Genomic DNA, 23442 nt, shown 5'->3' with positions numbered 1-23442 from the left:
TAGGATGCCCTTTCAACTGTCTAGGATGATTCTATATCTCTGAAATCATGATTAAAAGAGGATCACAAAATTGAGATGATTTCTAAAATGGTATTCTTTGGTTAATTGAGATATATGAAAAATGTATGCATGTGTAGTGGATATGGATTTCGTGACTTTGGTACAGAATATGAGCATGTTAAGATGAGTTTTGATTCATATAAACCCATGTGAGATAATTGAGCCCATGTCCCTTTTTCTTGGAGTGAATCGAAAATATATATTCTTATTTTCTTGGCGATGTTTTGATGATCTCATTATTCTTTCATCTTGATTGACTACTTGCCATAGATTAAGTTTGATGGACTAGAGAATGCTAGAATTCACTCTTGTGCTTGTTGAAACGTTATATCAATACATGGCCCTGATTCTGGAAAGGATAGAGGCACCCTAAGAATTACCACCATTGCCAAATAAACCTGTGTCCTTAATTGTGCCCGTCGTGGGACCCCCCTAGATAAACCCCTTTGAGCCTACATTAAGCCTTTTCTTTCATCACCTTGAAAATCCTTAACCATGAAGCTTAGTATAGTTACAACCCTACCCTTTTTTCTAAGAACTTAGTGGAGCTATCTTTTGAGACATACTACGTGGGTTTGGTGCTAAGGATGAAAATTGAGAAGAGGTGAAAGTTCAAGTGTGGGGGTAGACTTATCCATAAAGAAAAAAAAAATGTGTGAAAAAGCCGAGGAAAAGAAAGTGAAAAAGAAAAAATGTGTACGGCTAAAAGAAAGAAAAATGTTTATGGATTTTAGTCCTCCATACTTAGTGATTTTGGAGTTTACTTTGAACTGAAGGCCCATTACAGAAAAAGTTGGCCTTTGTCCAATTCACTAGAGTTCAAAGGAAGTTTAGAGTGAAGTTAGGGCCCAACATGATGACATTTGGCCATTTTATGTTACCTCTATGGGATTATGACGTTTTATATGCCTTGGTGGATTTTTAGAAGTCTCTACATTTACATGAGCTCTGCTAGGTTTTTAGGACACTTTGTTAAAATCCTTATCTTTCATTTCTTAAAACCTTGAGCCTTAGCCCCATTACAACATTTGAGAAGACCTGCTTGATCCTTAAGATGGGACAGCCTTTGATGTGGAGATGAGTTACAAGAGTTGAACCTATGGCTTGGGTCCATCCGTGCAAGTAGTTGGTATCTTTCATGAGATCTTTTGAAAAAAAAAAATTATATTCACAAAGTGCTTTTCATTTCTTATATATGTGAGCTATTTGATTGCCTCAAAATATTTTCTCTCACATATAATTGAGTGATTATAAGCTTTTAAGCATTGCCTTGAATTCTGAGAGAAGAAAAAGTGATATACCTTGTGAGGATTTGTATCATACTTGTCTGAAACATGCTTTACAGACCCCATCACCATTGTTACAACCAAGTCCTACTTGTGTATGTGAAGATTGTGTGTTTCAATTAACTCTCGAATGCTTAAACATTGATTCTTGGTTGAGTGCTAATCTTGGTGTTGTGAAAGTAAGAGATTGTTGAGACAAAAAGTTGAAGGGCAATAGAGTCATTGTTTGTGTAGTCTTAAAATTTTCGTTGAGTCTTAGTTGAATCTTTGTGAGATTTTGCTAAGGGACTAGCAAAAGCTAAGTGTGGGGGAATTTGATAGGAGCATTTTAATGCGACATTTTAACTGTTATTTCCCTATATTTTCTGCGTTATTTCCTTAATAAAACTCTGTTTAGGAAAGTTTCCATTCTTCGAATGGGAAAGTTCCTAATTGTAGAAAGTTTCGGTTTTGTAGTTTCTATTTTCCATTTTTAGAAAGTTTCCATTTTAGTTTAAGAAAGTTTCCATTTCTTATTTTAGAAAGCTTCTATTTTCAGGTTTTTGGAATAAATAAGCAGAATTGAGTTCATAAATGGAACGAGAAGTTTCATGAAGATGACATGGCAAGGAGAGAATCAAGGAAGAGTTTTTTTTAAAAAAAGGAAAATATATTTTCCTTGAGGATTAAATTTGCCGTGTAATACTGAAAAACAAGGTGACAACGTGGGAATTGAAGATGATTGATTGAGGATTTCAAGGAGAGATTTTCTTGGGAAACTTTTATGGAAAGAAATATTGTTGGAGGAATAATTTGGTGTGATTGCCAACATGAAAATCAGAAATAATCAAGGAGATGACGCCAAGAGAGATTCAAGGGAGATATTTATGGAAGGAAAATATGTGTGCACCAAGGAAAAGCTAAAAAGGCGTCTAGATTCATCCCTAAATTCCCTAAAGGAATGTTGGCCGAAATTCATGAAGAAAATCAGAATAATTTCAAGGAAATTCGGAAATTAAATATTAGGGAGGTATTTTAGAGAATTATGATTGGTTGGAACACATCACAAGGCTTACTTGGCATTCTATGATTGGTTGGACCACATCACAAGCTTACTTGTTGAATTATCATTGGTTGAAGCTATGTGGAAAATTCTGATTGCTTTGTGAACCCTAGCCATGCTCCTATATAAAACTCCCCCTTTCTCAACGTCAAGGGATCCTCTCCCCCATACAATTTACACTTTAGAAAAAAATCAGAAAATCTTCTTAGCATAGCCGTGAGTTTCTCCATCCTCTAGTCATCTCCACGAGTTCAAGCAAGGCCAAGGGAGAAGAAGCATAGCCGTGAGCATCCATCATCCATCTCCAACCTTGAAGCTTGCTTTCGAGATTCAAGAGACCACCACATCAATCGTTCATCACCATCCCCATCTCACGGTGTAATCCGATTCTCCTTTGTAACCTTTGCTTTGAATTTCGTTGGTTATGAACTAGTTGACATATGTGTTTGAACAAATATTAATTTCTGGAATTTTTATGATTAATTGAGAATTTTCAGATTCATATTATTGTGATTCGAGAGTTGCTTATGTGGGTTTGTTTAATTAAATTTGCGTTATAGATAACTTTTGTATTTTAATCTTATGTGGTTGCAAACACTTAGGGTTTCGATATAATTGGTGCTAGGTTTAAGAACATGAAATCGACTTTTCGTTTTGTGTAAACTTGAATCAAAGTAGTAAAGGTTTTGTACAAAGATCGAATTTAATTAACGAGGATTGCAATTAGGTGGACTTTTCCATACTAAGTTGTACACTTGAGTTGATAGCCTTTCTCTATGTGTAATGCGTTAAACATGACATGATTGACTAGCTTTCTAGGGTTTGATTGCATGTTTGATAGGATTAATCTAGGTGCTTTCGCTTAGGTTAATTAGCATTGAAAAGTAAAATATGGGAAATAGTTTGCTTTCGAACGTTTCACATGATCAACTCCTTTCTCATGACTTAGATGAACAATATTAGGGTTTGAGTCAATTTTAATCATATGTTTCGGTTTTGATCTTTGTTCTCTCATTCCATATGTATTTTTATGTTTTTGCATTTTAATTGTTTTGTTAACTTAGTTTTATTTTCGAAAACCAAAAACAAAATCCCCCCTTTTCGTGTACAATGTTTATAGTTGTGAATATCTTTGTGAATATTATACTTTGTTTTAATTTTAATTGTTTAATTGTTTGACAATGACAGGTGTACCCTCAATCCCCGGAATAGAACGATCCCTACTTATTACGTACTACTAATGACATTTCAGGGTTAAATTATGCGCTTGCTTTTAGGTGCATCAACACTCAAGACCTCAAGGGAATTATCATCAAGAGTACCACACCTTAATTTGGGTAGTTGGGTGAAGAAATTGCTTGATTCATACTAGCTCATAGCTAGAAGTGACCAAGCTAACTCTCCCCTCTCTTCCTTATTATCCATTTCATAATTTTTATATACTTTTGTTGATGAATTCTTGTATGGGTTGTGAGTAGTTTAATTTTGGGAGTTAGGGTTGTGAAGCCCTAACTCATCTTGTATAAATATTGATGCTTTAATTTTAATAAATGCAATTTCCATTGTGTATGCTTTAAATCCGAATGTATTGGTCCTTAGAAGCATGTTTCTAGGCTTTGTCACCCTTTGAAATTATGTTGTGGGCAATTGTGATGAATAGATTGATAAATTGACACTTTGTTAATCTTGTGGCATCTAGGATTTAAGTGTGGTAACCATTAGCTAGCTTAATTGTAGCTAAGCTTGCTTGAGTCTCTATTATCTTGCACTCTAGGCCTCTAATTTTAGATATTGCGGCCTTAACCGGCGTAATGCCTAAGTTAGAGAGTTGATTGTGGCCCTAACCGGCATAATCGATACACCGAAAGGATAATTGGTTTAGTAGCCTTGACTGGTACTAAATACGGGATTTAACACATATGGGAAATGCATGCATTTGTGAAATGGGCGTCGATATTTGCAAGATAGTTAGTGTGAATCACCCGACACTCCCATGTTCCCATTAATTTGAAAATCCGAATTTTAATTTCTTGCTTGATAATTAGTTGTTTGCTTTTATTTTAGTTTGCATTTAATTTAGTTAATTCCCAATTCAAAACTCTCAAACAAAATTCTACCTTCCATTGTGCATAACTCATTTGGGCTACAAGTTAGTGGCTTTGATTAGGTTTAGTGTGAGCTAAGCCGAGCATTGCCGAGCCTTGGTGCCTTGTGAATATTATTTTATTTTATTTTTATTTTTCATTGCATGCCCTTGAGTGATTCTAGCGCCAATTACCTCGGTTAGGTCCAACACCTAATCCCCGAGGTACGATAATCAAGGTTTCAAAATACTTCCTTTACTTGACAACGATTCGTACACTTGCGAAGAGTTTTATGACCCAAGTCAATTACATTGAAAGATATGTAACAATAAATAACAAAGAAATAGATCCAAATAATCTCAACAAGCATAGAACTATATAAGAGTTCTATCATTTCTACCATAGTCCAAAATAATAAGCTAAAATGATTTTGTTCATTGAAAAGGCAATGCTACTCATGCTAGCTAATTCTATCATTGGCAGTAATGACAAATTCTGGTGTAGATATTAGATGCAAGACAAGACATACCAAAATCTTAAATGATTTGGATGGAAACTTTCCCATAACTATTCATTGTAAATCTACTGATGATGATATTGGTGAGAAAACCCTCCGCCGTGGTGATGTATATGAGTTCAGTTTAACACTCAAGGTCCTTCCAAGGACTACTTTATACCTTTGCAATTTTAAGTAGAATAGTATACTTTATTATTTTAATTTAAGCTGATTATCATTTAATTTTAATTTTTTTTTTTTGAATAATGGTAGTCCATTTAGAATAATAACTCATGCCAAGAAGGCCATTACACACCCATCCGCTGACACATAACAATGGCCAGACAAGAATTCGTGGAGGAGCCACAGTGGTACATAGGATAGACCTACTCTATTCGAACTTATCGCTCACTTATTGAAGTGAGCCTATAACTATGCCAGACATTTACATAGGTTATAGGCTTAACAAAAAGAAAAAACCCTATATCTTCTCCTTGCCCTTGTAACTAGGGCTTGGAGGCTTGCCTGAATACAGAACACTCAGGACATCTTCAGCAGGAATCTTTGTTGCTTTTGGTGGATTTTTGTTCTTTGCTCCCAAAGGCCGACCTCTCTTCTTCTTGCCACCAGGAAGCTCAAGTGGTAAAGGTTTAGGCATCATACTCTCTGCAGGCACAAGCATACCACCTGGTGTTTCCACCAAACCCAGAGATTTTGCACTGAATTTTGTAGGGAATTCAGACATTTTGACCTACTTTAAGGGAGCAATCGGGCTTGTTTTACCCTCTAGCAAATCAGACATCATAAATTGCAATTTTTTTAGAGATGGAAAGGGTCGATTTCTCTTAGTAGGCTGGTTGGTATCCACAGGTACCAAAGCCAATTCATTGACGTCATTTGTATGTGTCATTCCTGCATGACGAATAACAATGGGTTTGCGTACCTTACTAGTCTCAGCACCTCTAAAAAGAGACCTTCCCACATGTGGGAGAATGGGGGTGGAAAGCCCATGGAAGCGAAACAATCCATCCTTGAACTGATTTTCGTGAAAACCTAAGAAGGGGCCCTTGAGATTTAATTTTCTGGCCGCCTGTGTGGGAGCTTCCTTGACCACCCGGCGCATTGGTTTCAGCCTGACACGCTTCCCCCTTATGATACACACAAAGGCATAGACTGCATTTGCCCACAAGGTTCTCAAAAAAGAAGTGAACCTCTTGTTCTACCCCTTTGCCAAATTTTAGGGTTTTGTGCATGAAGAAGGGTTTCGAAATTGCATGAGAAACCCTAACCCTAATTTCCCGAGTTGCATCAAATAACTTTTGATCCAGATGAAGAAATTTACCCGCAATGGAGGCAACATTGACAATAGTGTTCCTTTGCTCATATGCTGGCGGCATGTCAGTGATGCGAACCCAAAAGAAAATGTCCTCCATCTCCACAGATTTCAGAGGTGCTACTCCATCATATGGTTGCACGATTGAAACTCCACGGTCCACCCATCAAAACTTTATTTCTATCTCCCCGGAGATCAAAGGAGAAGAGGAATCTATCCGGAGCTTTCGGCTGAACACTGAAACCCTTGTTCAGCACCCATATTCGACGAAAATGCCACCAAAGATCAGAAGCATTTGTTGGCTTTGAAGATAGAGGCCGTGCCAAGAGGTAGGACTGTGCATTCCGCTGCGCCCCCCCCCCCCCCCCCCCCCACCCCCAATTCTCCATGGAGGAGATGTCAACAACCTCATTGGTAACACTAGCTAGCGAGGTAGCAAAGCTTTTGGTGACAGAATCAACACTAGCCATTGAGAGATCTGGATGTAGTGATTCAAGGATTCAAGAATGGTAGAGAGCGTCGGCAAAGAAGGCCGACTGTTGCTTTGGGTTTTGGTGAGGCACAGAGGAGGCTGCCTAGGGTTTTCTGTTTTGTTTTGAGTCCAGTAGTATGATGAATGAGTTTTTTGCTAGCTTTTTGTTGTGGTGTATATTTTAATTTTATTATACAGCATATGTTGGGATGAAAAGGACAAAAAATTGATGGATCAAAAAATAAATATGTAAATTATTTAGAAAAGTTTAATAAATATTTCGTGTACACATATTTTTTTTTTGGGTGAAATAATTGCTGGAATTGTGATTTAAGTGGGACCCACCAAATACATTCACACGGACAGACAATTCCGTGTGTAAGTAGTATTAGCAACGCCAGTAATACATACAGATATGTAATCTGTCGATGTACTGTGTGTATTGACGCATTCACACAGATTTTCGTGTGATGAGTACTTTGTCTTGTAGTGCGGGTTGTTTGTACATAAATTCGAATGGGAGTAGTTGAGTGGAAGGAAGTGGTGACTCAGCTCGTACTTGATCTCTCCCAATAAACCTGCAGTAAAGGAAATCGTTAGGAAGAAGTCCAGAAGGTTCCAGACTTCTCTCCTCTGACGCTCAAGTTAGACATGGGGGCCAAAGCAGAAGCTATATAATGAATTGATGAGAGAGTCAGAGTGGGGAGAATGGAATGAATACCTCGAGCCTGAGGTGAGACTCCCTTTATATAGGCAGTGGTGTGCGCTGAGACCCATGCCAACTGTCGCTGAGTGAGGTCCGTGCTTGCGTTGGGTTGTGATCGCATGAACGCAGTCGTACTCTAGTTCCGTGGATCCACCACCAAGTCCCCAAGTGAGAGGGTTTTTCTTGATTGGGGAGCTTTCCATGTTTTAGTGTGTCCGCGCATAAGCGTATGTTGTGTGAATGCAGTGTATATTGGCCGGACACGTGCTTCATCCTTTCTGATGGGCCTCCCATCAGGCCCGTCGAAGAGTCCCCCACTCCCCGGTTGAGAAAAGTCCTTATCAGGAACATATTATTTGATGAGGGGGAAGCTGCATGGAAGCAGTGGGGGTGAGGTAGCGATCCTGACATCGTGTCCCAAGCGTCGGGGATTGACAAACCAGATAAATGGTGGGTATTGTGTTTGTCAATCTGGCCCTTGCATTAGTGAGTGGCAGTGGCTCAGCAGATCGTCTAAACCGTTTAGTATATTAGAGATCATTGATTGATGATCATTACTATCGTGTTTGACATGTGGCACAATTCTATTAGTCGAACATGGGCGGTGTAAGACGTGAAGAAGTGAAAGGTTTCACTTTGAAGATCGTGCTGTGTAACCGTCTAGTTGAGGGACACGTGGAGTGATCTCGGGTAGATTTCTGAGGTAAAACAGTCACGATTTTGCCACCAAGCTCCATAAAAGCCCAACTGCTTGCTTAGAGAAACACCTTTGTTGTTTTACTACATTGCTATTTTACATTGTTGCACATCAGTATCAGAGCTTGCACTTGCAGATATTTCCTTAGAGGATTTGCCGATCTTCCCTTAGAGCTTGGAGCGATTTCGTCTCGTAGATTCCACAGGTAATGATCCTGATCTTGCATCTTTGATTATTCAGTATTTGCGAAGATGAACCATTGCCATTTCTATTCTTGCTTCCATATTTACGAATTGTGATGTGTTCTTTATTGTTGAGGATTTTGCCTGCTTATTTGCTGTGAAATGTGCCTATATTTGGTAAATACATGGTGGAGAAATATGAAAAGTTTGGATTACAGAAATTCTATAGGCTAGGGTGTTGAATTCCTAGGTTCTGCATTTTTTGTTCTTCATGTTCTTAATGTTCTTGAGTGGAATTTGAAAAGTTTCGTAATGGAGGGAGGAGAGATAGGATTTAGATCTAACTTGGTGTGTACTAATGGCATTTAGGTTGTTAGCGGAATGCCCTCAGAAGTCATTGACCTATCAAGTGATAGTTCCAGTGACGGATCTATATATATTGTTGAGCTGTTGGCGGAATTATCAAGTGTTAACGAAGCTTTTGCTGAAGTTTCTTCATCTGCTGGTGTAGGTAGTGCGCCGCAGAACCCTCAACGGAAGCCATAGAGCTTACGTGGCCCTAGTCGAAAAGACACTAACAGAGTCCACTAAAGTAGGGAGTTCCCCATATCTGAATCGTCCACTGAACCTAGTTCCACTTCAGTGAAAAAATCCCCTACTAGAACTACCCTTTATGCCCGTAGGTGATTTCATGCAAAAAGGGTCCCCCATAAACGCTTACCTTAGGAGACCGGCTAGGGGAGAAAGTATTCTCCGGAAACAGAAGGCGGGTAAGAAACCTGAATTTAAAGCATCCCGGAAGCGAGCGAGAATTTCCGAGTCTGAAGGTCCTTCAAATCGTCCAGAAGAGGAAAGAAATATTGAAGATCTCGAGGAGGGTGATGTTTATATTGGCACCAAGGCCATAGATCACCTTGAAGATGAAATGGAGATAAATCCGCCGCAGAGGTTGATGACTGCAGAATCGATTAAGGGAATGAAAGAGCAGTATTCTATTTCGTACACTGTCAGGCTGCGGCCATTGAGGAAGGGTGAGTTCTACCATAATCCTCCCGAGGGTTACATAGTCATTCATCATGCACAAGTGAAGATGGCCTTGTATCTTCCATTGGATCCCTTCATGCAATGCATTCTTTCTGGGTTGAAAATTACTGTTGGGCAGGTTTCGCCTATCATGCTATGAATACTACAAGCTTTCCATGTAGTATGGCAAGTTTGCGGGTTAGGATTTCCCACTAGAGCGGAAGTGCTGTATGTACTACTACACTCTGCAATATTCCCAAAAGCGGAGGTGCGTTAAGGTCGCTGAGGCTGTGCAAATTTTTGAACCTGGTGCCATGGTTTTTGTTAATGTGCCCTCACCTACCAAACTTGTTCCTACGAAGGCCAAGAAGACCATGAAAAATATGGCGAACGAGTATGAGGTTAAAGATGCTTCATATCTTGCTGAGGTTGCCAAGATCTTAGGTAAGATGAACTTCTATGGCCACATCACCTAGGCAACTGCTCGCCCCTTGAAGCCAAACAAAAGATCTTGGGGGAAGTGATCAAGCTGGGTCACAAGATCTTTGTTAGCAAGGAGTTCGAGGAGGATAGCAAACTGAAGAGGTAATTGCAGGTAGTTAGGGGCAAATGTGACAAGGCGAGGCTTAAGATCGCTAACTTAAGCAAAGAGGTCACAACTCTGAAGAAGAAATTGGAGAAGCAGACTAAGGATAACAAGGAGCTGGAAGCTCAGGGTCATAAGAGAAAGTGAGAGATTGAGTGCTTAACCAAAGAGTTGGAGGACCATGAGGTGAACCTGCAATTGGCCAAAATGAGCTTGACGGATGATAAGGAGGAGGTGCAGCAGCTGAAGAAGGAGTTGGATCAGATGTCATTGTCCTGAAGGATAAGGAGAAGTTGTGGAGCAGGAGCGGGAACGCAGTAGCTCTAGCCGTGCCATGCAGACCTCTCTCGCTGGAGCAATTGATATCTTTGAGCAGAATTTGCTGGAGGAGAAGAGCCGAATAAGACCCTTGAACAAGGGACTTAATAGGCTCTCCAATCTTGCCTATGATACCCAATTCAAATACTTCATGGATTAGGGGGTGATTGCCAAGAAGGCATTGTTAGTGCTGCAAGAAGAGGAGAAGAGGAAAAAGCTCAATCAAATCAAAATGACAGCCAAGGAGCATGTTGGCGGTCAAGCACCCTCTGATGGAGAAGAGGCAAGCGTGTTCGAGGAAGAGGAAGATATTGAAATGGGAACGCAGACAACCAACACGACCACTTCTGCTTCCACGTCTCCAATTTTCACAACTTCGAGCGCTAGCTTTCAGTGACTTCAGGTGTTACTCCCCAGACTGATGGTTCGTAGTCCTATAGACATTGAGAATTAAATATCTGCTGCTCATTGTTTCTTTCCTTTTCTCTCTCTTTTTTTTTTTTTTTTGAACACCGGACAAAGGATGTTTTATGCTTATGTTGCCTGTAAATTTGGTAGGGGTGGCCCTACCTTTGCCTTTTGTTATTTTTATGGATTGACCCCTGTTTTCATGTTTTGTTAAATTGTGGAAGTGCTTTCGCTAAACTTTTATCCTTGTCAAATGAAATATCCAAAGGAATTAAAATTGTTTTTCAAATCCGGCAGTAGCTGCACGAATCCTTCCTGCATGTTCGTGATTTTACTTGCATGCCGAATGACCAGTGTGTAAGAGTAAAAAGAAAACAATGGTATGAATAATTCCACATTTCATTGACACTGAATGATCAGCGGATGTACAATGCTTAGCCCCTGAGGAAAATTGTAACAAAAAAAAATGAACATGTAACATAAGAAGAAGACTTATGAAGTCATAAAACGCTGAGCGGATGCTCAGTTGTACGGATGCTCAGTTGTAGTAGTAGAGCAGATGCTCAATATTCCATGGGTGCTTGGAGATCTGGCTATCCTTGTTTGCAAGTAGAATGTTCCTGGGACAGCTACCTAGATGATCTTGTACGAACCTTCCCATGTGGGGCGGACGTTGGTGGTTGCAGGGATGACTTGCTTCATTACCCAGTCCCCTAGTTAGAGAGTTTTTCCACTGACGCGTGCATTGTAGTATTGGACTATTTTCTGCTTGTTGACTAGGTTGGGCATGTGTGCTTGGTCTCGCTTTTCTTCCAGTAGATGATTGTTAAGGTTCATGCATTTCGTGTTACGATTTGAGTTGTAGCTTTATACAAGCAAGCTGGGCTCTTGCACCTCAATGGGTATGACAACTTCAAAGCTTTGAACAACATCGCAGTGGCATCAACCAGTTGATCGATCTGTGGTAGGGGAAAGTCGTCCTTGGGGCAGGCACTGTTTAGTTTTTTGAAGTCAACGCACATAGCCACTTGCCATTTTCTTTCTTGACCATGACTATATTGGATATCCATTGTGGGTAGTTGGTCTCGTTGATGAAACCAATATCTTGGAGTTTGGTGACCTCTGCCTGGATGGCTTAATATTTTTCCTCATCGAATGCTCTCTGCTTTTGCTTGACTGGGAGTGCTGACGATTTGATGCTCAATTTATGACTTAATATCTAGGGAAATCCTTGGCATGTCTGCATAGGACCGAGTAAAGACTTTGGAGTATTCCTTCAGCAATTTGATTAAATCAGCTTGGAGTCCAGGATCTAACTATGCACCTATGTGTAATATCTGTTTGGGGTGTTCATCTAATATTGACACGCTGACCAAAGTTGCTTCTGGATACAATATGGATTGTCCTAGGGTTTTGTCGTGCAGATCCTTTGGCTTGGGTAGGTCAACTACGAACATTATCTCTGTCTGGGTTTGTGACTGATCTATTGTTGTGGAATAGCACCTATCTGCTGGCTTCCCCGGATGTTACGTGTTCCTACAGGGGTATGAAATTTTAGAAGTACCATGAATCTGGCGGTGATAACCCTTAATTTGTTCAAGGTTGGGCGGCCAAGTATGGCATTGTAGGAACTAAGGCAGTCTACCACTATGAAATCAACGTATACTTCCGCGGATCTAGACTCCTAGCCCAATCTTAAACTCATGGAGTTGGAGCTTAAAATTTGGTTTTTGATGAACTTGGAAATACCTATATGTTGTATATGTTGGTTTATTGATTATGTAGGTGTAGTTATTGGAATTTGTTGATAAATCGCAATGGAATTGTTGGTTGAGCTCGGTGGTACGTGGTTGTGGTAGTTTTGGTGGTGGTGAAGGTAGGGATCTGGGGGATTAGAAATGAGGAGTTGAGAGGCAGTGGGTCTGGGAATGGTTGTGGTGAAGGGTAAGGGTGGTCGAATTGGGTGTAGTGACAAATGGAGTAGGAGGTGGTGCAACAGCAAGTAGTGGTGGTGAGAAGGTGGTTTTGGAGATGGTGACTGTGAAACTACTCTCGGAGACTTTGTTCCTGTTCAAGTTTTGGTGGTGCAGCAACAGAGGGAATTCGAGTTTAAGTTCTTTGAGTAAGAGACGAGGGAGAGAAGTTGGTTCATTTAGTTTCAAACAAGGCGGCGAGGGGTTGAGGAAAGCGACAAGGGGTTGGGCTCGGAGAGAGAGCTTGGTGGTGGTTTGGGTGTGAAGAAGAAGAAGGGTTATTTTGGACAATTTATAGGTTGCATGGCCGGCAAATGCTGAGGTGGTCTGGCTTGGAGTGCCACATTAGCAACATAACGGTCCAACTTGACGGAATCTTAACAGCGAGGACCTATTAGACACGAAATTGTGACCTCAGGGACTTTTCAGATTAAATTAGAAAAGCAGGGACTAAAACGAGGACGAAGACATACTTCAAGGACTAAACAGTATTTTGCCAAAAAATAAACCTCCTATGTATTAGATACATACTTGAAATCAAATTAACTAGGAAAAAGTGTTTTGATGAGCAGGTACCTTATTATATAGGCATATGCATATAGGTATAATATATATATATATATATATATATATATATAGAGAGAGAGAGAGAGAGAGAGAGAGAGAGAGAGAGACTTTCAACCTAATAAATATGGTCAACTTGCAATGATAGAATACCTAAGAAAGAGGTTGATGTGAAAAATGATTCTAATAAGAGTTTTGCTATTAGAACCTCCAAATTTACTCACTTAACCTCTATGCTTTTTCCACCTCTTATTAAATTTTTAAATACTAAATTTACTCACTAAACCTTACTAAAGTTCCTCAAATAACCTCACTCATATAATTTGCAAACAAATTATTATCTGTTTAAGGAAAACTGAATTGGGAGAGAATTGAGTCGTACTTTCATTGATAATAGGGACCTCTTTATAGAGAGGATTACAAGCATAGAGATAGAGTTGTACATAGAAATATAATCGTACATTGATTGGATATCTCCTAAGATTCTCTGAGAATATCTCTAAAATAAACCTTATTTCAACTAGAGCAAGTAACCTCGAGTTTGGGCCAGACACATATTCTGGATTTACCCTTGTGTCGCCCAAACGTGGTGCTTCTCTTGTTGCCTCATTAAAAACCTTCCCGAGTAACAAAAACCCAATTGGACAAAAATAACCTCGGTCGAAGGGGAAAAAGAGCACAACACACCCTTCACGTTTCGAGACCATACATGTAGACACCTTCCCCTGATGTCTGCATCTCTCCCTGACGACTACAGTCATTGGAGTTCGGATAACTTCCGCAAACGATGCTACCAACATGTTTCTCGAAAGTGGAATTTAGGCAATGAGTTAGTAAGCAAGTCTGCCATATTGTCCTCATATCGAACCTAGCTCATTTTGATCTTAAGGAGAGTTTGTTGTTGCTGATTATACTTGGTGTGGTCTCTTTTGATGTAGCCTTGCTTCAAAACAAGCAGCATTATCCTATATGCTCGTAGGCTCATCTGTGGTAGACTTCAAACCACAATAGTTCGAACATGCGTAACTATGGATCCAATCCATATAAATTCATGAACCACTTCGTGAAGAGCAAGAATCTCTGCATTATTCGAAGATATAGCGACTAAAGTCTGTTCTGTAGACCTCCAAGATATTTTCCCATGGTGAACACTTAACCAGTTTGGGAATGACCTTTGTGTGGGTCAGAGAGATACCCAATATCAGCAAAACTTTCCAAAACACATGTCATTTTGGGATGGGGATAGAGGACGCAGGTCAGTGTTGGCGGCATTCCTAGTGTGTGATGGATCCGAATCCATCATATTTCTGTAGGGATAGAACAAACTCATATCAATCGTACATCTCAAGTACTGAAAGATATCTTTTACACCAATCTAATGGCGTTGTGATGGTGAAAAGCTATATCTAGCTAACAAGTTCATTGCAAACGAGATGTCCGGTCTTGTGCATTTAGCTAAGTACAATAATGCGCATATTGTACTTATGTAGGGTACTTCCGCCTCTAGCACATCTTCGTCATCATCCTTCGGATGAAGATGATCATTTTCAGGATCAAGACTACGGACGATTATGGGGGTGCTTAAAGGTTTGACCTTGTCAAAATGCCTGAGCATCTATCAACACGATGCTCAAGTTCTAAACCGAGACATAATCGTGTTCTCCCAAAATCCTTCATCTTAAACTCAGATTTCTAGTGTTCAGCGGTTTCCTTTAATTGTTTAAGGGCTTCCAATGAAGATCATGTCCAATATGAACCGCGATAGAATCCAAAACTTGTTAAGGAAATGCGTGGGCATATCCCTTTCCAATCAAGTAGTCATCTTAGTGAGCGTTTCAACCTCTTTGTAAAACACGCTCCGTGGTCTAGAGCCACTTGACTTGGGTAGATGAAGTTCGCCAAGAACCTTCATTTATATTCCGTATCTAGATCCTCATAGAGATACGTAGTGACCACATTTGTAATCTGCATGATCAATTATTTGAAAACTACCAAACTGACAAGGTAGTGGAGTGCAATGACAACCATTACGAGAGAATATGTCTCATCGTAGTCGATTCCAGGACGTTTTGTGAGAAGCTTGCGCCATAAGGCGAGATTGCCATCTCCTTTTCTCATCACTCTTTCTAACGAAGACCCATTAGTCAATAGGTTTTATGTTAGGAGGTGTTGGCATCACTGGCTCAAAAACCTTCATCTTCGTTAGAGAATCCAACTTAACCTGGATAGCATCTTTCCATTTAGGCCAAATCTCTCTACGTTGGCATTCATTCATCAACGGAGCGTTGTTCGATATCATCTGACTCAACAAACTCATTCGCAACGAAATGCGCAACTACATCATCAATTATGAAGGAGTTTCTATCCCACGTCTCATGTACACTAGTGTAAGTTTCATAGAGCTCTATATTCTCAGGAATAGATTCTGACGTTGAGGCGTCCCCCAACGATAACCATAACCCAAAAGATACTCATGAGACGGATCTTGAGTGTTGATGATCAAAGGATTGGAGTGTGCCAAAGTATCATTCAAACCCACGAGCCTCCCATGCATCCTAGCTGGGGTCATGGCCTGTAATGCCAGAGTGCCACTCTATTTGGCGTTGGCACCATGCCTACCTCCGTGTAGGGTGGCACTACGTCCTCTCGTAGGAACGTCCTTCATTGCAGACATGTTTGCAGCATATTTGTGTGATCTCGTCACTTTAGTAGGGATCGAGATGAGACATAGTGGGGACAGACCACGACAATTCTTGTCATTCCTGCTGAATATCTGTGTTCTTATCTCCCCTTAACGATGGGAAGACTGTCTCATCAAAGTGACATCCGCAAATCTAGCGGTAAGGAGATCGCCATGCAAGGGCATTAAGTAGAGGACAATTGTTGGAGTCTCAAATCCAACTGAGTTGCTCATTCATCTGTAAGGACCCATTATAGAGCGCTGTGGCGGCAGAATTGGCACATAAATGGCACACTCAAATATGTGTAAGTATGATATTTGTACCCAGCCACTAGCTGTAACGCAGAGGTAGATTGAGTGGCAGTGGGTCGTAGACAACTTAGCATTGCTGCATGCGATATTGCATCACCCCATGAGGATATAAGGAGGTTGGTGCGCATTACCAATGTCTGGACTACCATCGTAGTCGTTTCCATGAGACCATTTGGGTGTGCTCATGGGAATATGATGTCCAACATCAGTCTCAATGCAATAACCATCAAAAGTCTTCAATGTAAGATCACTGGCATAGTCAAATCCAATTGACTGAATATGATAATTCGGAGAGTGAGCCCGTTATCATATGATATGTGCTAGGAGTGTATCATAAGCAGCATTACAAGTGGACAATGGCACAACACGTGACCAGCGTGTTTGCGTGTCAACCAACATCATGAGATATTTAAACGTCCGCAAGTTGGTTGAATCAGTCCAGAGAATCCCCACAGATTTTATGTAAGAACAAAATGAGTATGTTCATATCCTTTGCATAGGACGGTCTCAGTCCTAATTTCCCTAAGGAACGGGCTTTGTAAAACAAGCGATAGGCTTTAGAAGTAACCAATGAGGATTTTGGTTGGGACTAAGCGTCTGAAACGCTATTTGAAGCAAAATTGGTGATTGTAGCATCACCTGGGGAGCCATCACCATGATGGACGCCATCCATGGCGTCATGGATAAGGACTACGCCAGCCTTAGGCTGGTGGTGGACTGAGGCGGTGCCCTAGGCAGCAGCATCGGTCACACTTAGTCCAAGAATCAACTTTTGATTCATGCTTCATTTCGCTCAAGAGAAAAGATGTCCATGTGAAGTCTTTAGTAGACGGATCATCATATTATGACCAGGATGACCTATCATGTCATGACAAAGCCAATATGTGTCTAAATCCAAGAGATCTTCTCTCATAACTTTATTGGATTTAATAGCTCGAATAGTGACATAGAGTCCACTAGAGAGACACATAAACTTCTCTAAGATGCGCATTTGTTCGCAATCATTAGAGGTATTGCAAAGGAACTCATTTCCGTTCTCTACATGCGTTTTTGCATGGAATCCATTGGCTATCCATAGGCGCAATTTGCCCTAGAAGCGTAGAAAGTTTCTGTGACAGTAATCAAGGTGTCATTTGGTAAGTGGAACTTGGGCTATTCCATGTCCTTGAATTAATACTGATGGCCTAGCCATCATAGTCACAAAGTAATATGCTTAGAATTAAAATGGAGTCATAATGAAAAGAACTCGAAATTTTATTCATAAGTCAACGGAGATACATCATTGTCTCTTTAACCAAAGAAAATCTAATCCAAAATGCTAGCTAATGCAAAACAATGGTAGTCATCTAACTTATTTCGGTAATTCCAAAATAAATGTGACCAGGTGAGTAAAGAGATGTCGGTGGAGCAAGGCTCGCTAAAGAGATGTCTAGGAAGGTTATGACATCACACTTACTTTGACAGGACCCGCCCCAGATTTCACCCTGAAATCCGAAAAGGCCCTGCGGGGCCCACCTTAGAAGAAATTCTACCAAAAAAATTTGACAGAACTTCCCCTAAAAATGGACAACCCAAAACCTGTAAACAAACAATTACACTTCCAAATCATCCATCCTTATTCTCCTGGAGCCACCCTGCTCCCTATATCACAACATCTCTCATATCACAAAACAATTCTGAAACTTAAGAATATTAATCTCAAGAGATATCAGAGCAATTTATTTCTCAGGCGTACAAGAAGGTAGAATACAAGATAAACGACCAATACTTTTATAATGCGGAAGCTATGACAGCTATGCCTCAACCCCAAGTACGCTCGACCTCAAGCTAAACTGGCCTGCAAACTGGGCATTTAAAACCGAAGGGCCCAGGGGAAAACATTTAAAATCCGTTAGAGTGAGTGGACAAAAAATAAGTAATTTCAAATGAATAAGTAAAACTTAATGCTTTCCCAAGTTATTCTCTAAAACCTCGCATGCAGTAACAATCTTGAACACACTCTTAATCATCCTCTTTACTGAAATCTCAATCACGTAATAAGAACATCTTGAAGTCTCTTAAAATCTCATCCTCAATCCTTATAAAAACATCATTTTCATGAGGCTCGTTTGATGACTAGAAAGGACTGCTGTCTAGTCATCTCATGCCATCTAGGAGGGACTGCCACCCAGATGACGCATCGGAAGGGACTGCCAACCGGAATAGGAGGCGGTGGATAGATGGGACTGCCAACTAGCCACATGTAGTAGACGGGACTGCCGACTAACCACAGGTAGTAGACGGGACTGCCGACCAACTACCTCATGTCATCTGGAAGGAACTGCCAACCAGGTGACGCATCGGATGGGACTGCCAACCGAGCTGTAGTCTGGAAGGGACTGCCAACCAGACCATTACCTAGAAGGGACTGCCAACTAGGTAAGATACGCATGCGCCAAAACTGGCCTCCTTAATAAACTGAATAGCCTCCTCAGGAAACTGAAAATAACCTCTTTCAATTACTTGCTTTCGGAAAGAAACTCGGTATTACTTCAATAAATCAATAATAATTCACCGAAAGAATAACTCAGGATTAACTCACTAAATCAAACCTCAATATCTCAATAAATCCTCGAAAACATAAAATCAAATACTCTGTAAATCAATAAATGCTTTCGGAAGAAAACTCAATCTAACTTCAAAGCTGATAAGTACGGAGCTCAAAGCTCAATAAATCTCGATAAATCAATCATGCTCAAATATTCGATGAAACATTCGTACTCGTGAATCCTTATAAAAACCGATATTCGAAATCCAAAATTCTCATAATATTTTCTGAATCAGTCACTTCCCGAAAATCATTCCTCAATTCAATAACTCATGAATGACTATCTCAAAAATCTACTAAAAGCCCTCGGGAAGGAATTTCAATACTAATCTCGTAATCCATAAATAAATCTCGATAAACTAAATCTCAAATATTCAAAACATAATTAAATCTCAATTGGAATAAAATAATAATAATACTGCATGCGGAATTAATTTAAAAACAAATGTCCACTCACAGTACTATTTAGGCGACCATGCATACGAGTTCCTTCGTCGAGCAATAGCTCGGTACATCGCCCTGTACACAATTATATTCCGTGAATAACTATTCAACAATTAAATACGATTCTCAAAATCAAATCCTCATAATTACATCTCCACTTCTCCTCAGATGCAACCCAAATTATACCACTAATACCATTTCGTTAATTTAAAGGTTCCAAGGCAGAACCGAGAGATATCCGACGGCTGGATTCTCGTAATTCGATAATCGAAACCCTAAACTTCAAAAATTCATAATTAATTCCAAGCTTCTCCAAAATTCACCAAATTTCATATATAAGCTCTACAATATTTATAGGATTTAATGGGCTAAAAACTGGAATTAAAACACAGCCCAACACGCCTCCACGCGCCACCCACAGTGGCGGCGCGTGGGACCCACGCGCAGGCGGCAACCACCTCCGATGGCCACCATATTTTGACAGCAGCACCTACACAACACACTGATCAATTTTCTCAACTACAACACATCCCAATTTTACCTTTAAACAGTCGAATTCAACCGGTGAAGAAAACCTAGAAAATCAAGAACCCTAGATTTTCAATTTTGCCTCTACACTTCAAATCTTGATTCGAGGCTAGGGGCGAAATGATCTCCGTGGAAAACCAAACCTTCGACGGCAAAATGGTGACCAGAGGTGGCCGGAATCGCCGGAAATCGGCAAAAATGGCTAACTGCCACCGTAGCTTCCTCCGCTCCAAATCGAGCTTCTCCGGCCAAATCACCGTAATATACCTCCACAGACGTGATAAGGGGAAGAAACCGAGCTTGGGGGTGGCCGGATTACGTTCTGGGTCGGCCGGAGGAGGAAGAAATCGGAGGGGGAAGAGATCGGGCCGAAAGGGAGGAATGGTCGGGGAGAGAGAAGAGAAAGTTACCGGGGGCTAGGTAGATTTTCCAAAAATGGAAATCTACCAACAGTAATTTCCATATATATATACAACTTACCATGAACAGTAAATTCTACATTTTTGGCCATAACTCTCACATACTAAGTCCAATTTTTACGCACCACATATGCACGCGCTCGGTTTAACGTCCTCTACAACTTTCATGAAGGAAATTTTCTCAAATTTTGACCCGAACAAAAAGTAAACTTTTAGGGCCCCCTAAAAGCATTGAAACGACAGTAAAAGTGAAAGTAAAAGTTGTTTACCGTCCAAATGACTAGTAACCCGGTGAATTCGGGTTCGGGACGTCACATACTTTGGGTGAGCCTACTTTGAAGAAAGACTAAGCCATTGGCATTTACTATAAAGTATATGGCAATTGCCTGTTACATCTCTTGGAAAAATAAAGACTTAAACAGAATTGGCGATCAATTGATCTCAGCCAGATTTGTAGTCTTCAACCCTTCACTCTAGATCATCTTCTTGATCTTTTTGTTCCACATAGTGAGCTTCTCTTGCTTCACAATATACTTTGTAAGCGATGACTAGTTCTTCACGAGCTCTACAAATGTGTGCCCAATGATCAGACATTCTACATCGAGAACATACATCTCTTTGCTCAAACTCCATTGATTGAGGTGCTCTGAAAGCGTCATTTAGATGGCTCTTAGTGTTGGTGGGGCCACCAACATGGCCAGAGGCGTTGCCTCCCTCTCTCCTTTCACGTTTACCTCTTCGATTCTGTGTTCGCCTATTTTAGCGGTTACCTTCCCAAGTAGAGCGATTATATAGACCAGAACGTCCAGAAGTATCCCTAAGATTAGGTTTCGCTCTTGGCGCCTTCTCTTAGGGGCGCGACTATAATTGGATTCCAGAATATGCTCTATTTCCATGGATCTCGAATTATAGTTCTTCACAAGGATGTTGTCATGCTTTTCAGCGATATTCATAGCTCCAATGAGCTCATGAAACCTTGTGATCCGTCCTGCAACAACATCGATTTGATAGTTCTTAGCAACCATCAATGCAGAGATGGAGAAGGTAGAGAGAGTCTTCTAAATCAACATCGCATTTGTGATCTCTTTAACACAAAATTCCATTAAGGATTTAATGCGAAGTGCTTCTGAGATGTAGTCAAGAACTGACTTGAAATCACAGAAGCAGAGGTTATGCCATCTCACTTCTAGGTTAGGAAGCAAGGAGTCACGGACATTGCCAAATCTTTCTTCGAGTGAGACTCACAGCCTTTTGGGGTCTTCTTCATTCATACACTCGTACTAGAGCGAATCATCCATATGACGAGTCATTAGGATGATGGCTTTCACCTTAGTTGCCTCTAAGGCTGCTCTATTTGCTTCCAAAGCTTGAGCTTGCTCAACAGTTAGCACATCCTAGCTAGGCTAGAGAATCGTATCCATGATTCCATCGGCCTTGAGATGCTGGCGGACATCACGAACCCACCTGTGATATTCAGAGCCAGTTGTTCTCAATGGAGCAAAGTCCAATTTGTTCAGGTTACTCATCCTAAAAGAGAACAAGAAATTAGGGTTAATTTCGGAGCGAAAAAGGCTACCACGAAAACAAATAAAATTTCTGAGCGTAGTCGCTTCCAAGAAATTAGGAATTTCCGAGCATAGTAGCTTCCAAGAAATTCTATTCCAAGAGGGGTTGGATTAGATCGAAACAATGATGTAAGTGATCAATCATAAATTCTCTACAAACTCTGAGTTTGGAGATCTCAACAAGCTCCAAACTTGGAGTGAGCACAAACCCTCACAGTTCGGCTTAATTAGGTCTCCCCTATGATGAAAAAGGGGGGTAGAAGAAGGAATGTTACAAGTCCCCGAAAAAGAAGAGAAATTGAATTTAAAAACTCCAAAAAAAACGGGAACGTTTAGTAAAAAATACCTCGCCTGAAAATTTGACCGGAAAAAGTGGTCGGAAAATGGCCCGAAAATTCGTTGACCGGAGGGATGATGTGGCACTGATGCTGAAGTGGATGTGATGATGTGGCAGTGGGTCCCTGTGCTGACGTGGCTGTGGGTCCTCCTGCTGACGTGGCAGTGGGCCTCTGCCTTGGGCTTGGGCTTTTGGGCTTCTTTTCCTTTCCCTTTTTTTTTTTTCTTTTCTTCTGCCGGTTTTTGGCAGGCCAGTTCACCTATTTCTGGGCTGGTTTTGGGGTTTTGTTTCTGGTTCCGAAATCCTGAGGTTGAGGCGCTACTGGTGGAAAAATTTGGTAGCAATCGGAGGTCCGGAAAGGGGTGAACCCTTGCAGGGATCCCTCTTTTTTCTTCTTGGAAAGCTGGTTCGATACTTCCGGTGTCCGGTTCGGTAGTTTTCCAGCTGGTTCTGGTGGTTCCGCAGTCGATTCTAGAATCCTGGGATTGAGGGCTTTAATATATGCAGTGGTGGTGGCTAGGGTTTGAAGGCTACGAATTTAAGGTTTCAGGGTTAGAGCTTCGTGCTGATAACGTGTTTAAAGAAAACTGAATTGGGAGAGAATTGAGTCGTATTTTCATTGATAATAGGGGCCTCTTTATATAGAGGATTACAAGCACAGAGATAGAGTTGTACATGAGAACATAATCGTACCTTGATTGGATATCTCCTAAGATTCTCCGAAAATATCTCTAATATAAACCCTATTTCAACTAGAGCAAGTAACCTCGAGTTTGGGCCAGACACATATTCTGGATTTACTTGAACATTATCTTTAAAATAAAAAACTTAGTCTTTTCAATTATTTAATTACTCTATAAATCTTAATTACATATACATTTCTTAATCAAACAACATGCATAAATCTCTTTTCCAATAATTAAAAAAAAACAAACACAAGGTATTGAGTTTCAAGAATTAATTTCTAATCAATAAGAAAACAACATGAACTATTCTATGTTTTTTTATATTTTTTTTTTCTATTTTAGCTGTGCAAAAAAAAAAATGAAGAAATATTTTTTTTAATGTTTATTTTTTTTTCTGTATTTTTTGTACCTCATGATTAATTATTTAAATATTTTTTTAGTTTTTTTTTTATTGCTAGCTAGCTCTTTTTTTTTTTCTTTTCTTTTTTTTTGCAAATATAATAGATAGACTTAGATTTAGGTCATAAATCATAATATGATTTATTTTGTTTTTCCACACCAATGTGCGTTTAACATTTATATCATATATTTTTATGTCACATGATCTTACTCATATTTTTAATTCTTATTGAATATATATGAAAGCTTTAATGA

Source organism: Rosa chinensis, chromosome 6, assembly GCF_002994745.2.
Source record: "Rosa chinensis cultivar Old Blush chromosome 6, RchiOBHm-V2, whole genome shotgun sequence".
Classification (NCBI taxonomy): Eukaryota; Viridiplantae; Streptophyta; class Magnoliopsida; order Rosales; family Rosaceae; genus Rosa; species Rosa chinensis.
The sequence above is the reverse complement of the archived record's forward strand: the minus strand, read 5'-3'. Positions refer to the sequence as shown.